This window comes from Wolffia australiana, chromosome 2 (assembly GCF_029677425.1).
Source record: "Wolffia australiana isolate 7733 chromosome 2, ASM2967742v1".
NCBI lineage: Eukaryota > Viridiplantae > Streptophyta > Magnoliopsida > Alismatales > Araceae > Wolffia > Wolffia australiana.
The window spans coordinates 20,622,787-20,625,480 of NC_135836.1; positions in this window are offsets into that span (position 1 = coordinate 20,622,787).

Below are 2,694 nucleotides of genomic sequence, written 5' to 3' on the forward strand. Positions count from 1 at the left end.
TTAATATCTTGATAACGTTAGTTGTTAGTTAAAAGAAACAATTCTACAATATGAAATTTTACCCTCGTTATTACGAATTTTTAGATTTTTTAGATTACATTAAATTATTCCTCTTACTTACTGCTACTACTATCTAGTAAAGGAATTACATATTTTCTGCAATTTTATTCTCACAAAAATATAGTGTACTAATTTCATTAAAACACAAGTTGTCACTTGTAACTCATTCTCATAACCATTCCACTAATATATTACACTCTACCCTAGTACCCTTATTACCCTCATTTTTAATTAAATTTATTAACTATATTACTTAATTTTATTCTCTTAAAATAACAATAGATTCATCTCTTAATAACATTAGCTGTTAGTTATTATTAAATTTATTAACTATATTACTCAATTTTATTCTCTTTAAATAACAATATATTAATTTCTTATTAACGTTAGTTGTTAGTTAAAATAAACAATTCTACACTATGAAATTTTACCTCGTTATTACAATTTTTAGATTTTTAGATTACATTAAATTATTCCTCTTACTAACTGCTACTACTATCTAGTAAAGGAATTACATATTTTCTGCAATTTTATTCTCACAAAAATATAGTGTACTAATTTCATTAAAACACAAGTTGTCACTTGTAAGTCATTCTCATAACCATTCCACTAATATATTACACTCTACCCTAGTACCCTTATTACCCTCATTTTTTTAATTAAATTTATTAAATATATTAAGCAATTTTATTCTCTTGAAATAACAATATATTCATCTCTTAATAACATTAGCTGTTAGTTATTATTAAATTTATTAACTATATTACGCAATTTTATTCTCTTAAAATAACAATATATTAATTTCTTATTAACGTTAGTTGTTAGTTAAAAGAAACAATTCTACAATATGAAATTTTACCTCGTTATTACAATTTTTAGATTTTTAGATTACATTAAATTATTCCTCTTACTAACTGCTACTACTATCTAGTAAAGGAATTACATATTTTCTGCAATTTTATTCTCACAAAAATATAGTGTACTAATTTCATTAAAACACAAGTTGTCACTTGTAAGTCATTCTCATAACCATTCCACTAATATATTACACTCTACCCTAGTACCCTTATTACCCTCATTTTTTTAATTAAATTTATTAAATATATTAAGCAATTTTATTCTCTTGAAATAACAATATATTCATCTCTTAATAACATTAGCTGTTAGTTATTATTAAATTTATTAACTATATTACGCAATTTTATTCTCTTAAAATAACAATATATTAATTTCTTATTAACATTAGTTGTTAGTTAAAATAAACAATTCTACAATATGACATTTTACCCTCGTTATTACGAATTTTTAGATTTTTTAGATTACATTAAATTATTCCTCTTACTAACTGCTACTACTATCTAGTAAAGGAATTACATATTTTCTGCAATTTTATTCTCATAAAAATATAGTGTACTAATTTCATTAAAACACAAGTTGTCACTTGTAAGTCATTCTCATAACCATTCCACTAATATATTACACTCTACCCTAGTACCCTTATTACCCTCGTTTTTTAATTAAATTTATTAACTATATTACGCAATTTTATTCTCTTAAAATAACAATATATTCATCTCTTAATAACATTAGCTGTTAGTTATTATTAAATTTATTAACTATATTACGCAATTTTATTCTCTTAAAATAACAATATATTAATTTCTTATTAACGTTAGTTGTTAGTTAAAAAAAACAATTCTACAATATGAAATTTTACCCTCGTTAGTACGAATTTTTAGATTTTTTAGATTACATTAAATTATTCCTCTTACTAACTGCTACTACTATCTAGTAAGGGAATTACATATTTTCTGCAATTTTATTCTCACAAAAATATGGTGTACTAATTTCATTAAAACACAAGTTGTCACTTGTAAGTCATTCTCATAACCATTCCACTATTATATTACACTCTACCCTAGTACCCTTATTACCCTCATTTTTTAATTAAATTTATTAACTATATTAAGCAATTTTATTCTCTTAAAATAACAATATATTCATCTCTTAATAACATTAGCTGTTAGTTATTATTAAATTTATTAACTATATTACTTAATTTTATTCTCTTAAAATAACAATATATTAATTTCTTATTAACGTTAGTTGTTAGTTAAAAAAAACAATTCTACAATATGAAATTTTACCCTCGTTATTACGAATTTTTAGATTTTTTAGATTACATTAAATTATTCCTCTTACTAACTGCTACTACTATCTAGTAAGGTTATTACATATTTTCTGGAATTTTATTCTCACAAAAATATGGTGTAGTAATTTCATTAAAACACAAGTTGTCACTTGTAAGTCATTCCCATAACCATTCCACTATTATATTACACTCTACCCTAGTACTCTTATTACCCTCATTTTTTTAATTAAATTTATTAACTTTATTAAGCATTTTTATTCTCTTAAAATAACAATATATTCATCTCTTAATAACATTAGCTGTTAGTTATTATTAAATTTATTAACTATATTACGCAATTTTATTCTCTTAAAATAACAATATATTAATTTCTTATTAACGTTAGTTGTTAGTTAAAAGAAACAATTCTACAATATGACATTTTACCCTCGTTATTACGAATTTTTAGATTTTTTAGATTACATTAAATTATTCCTCTTACT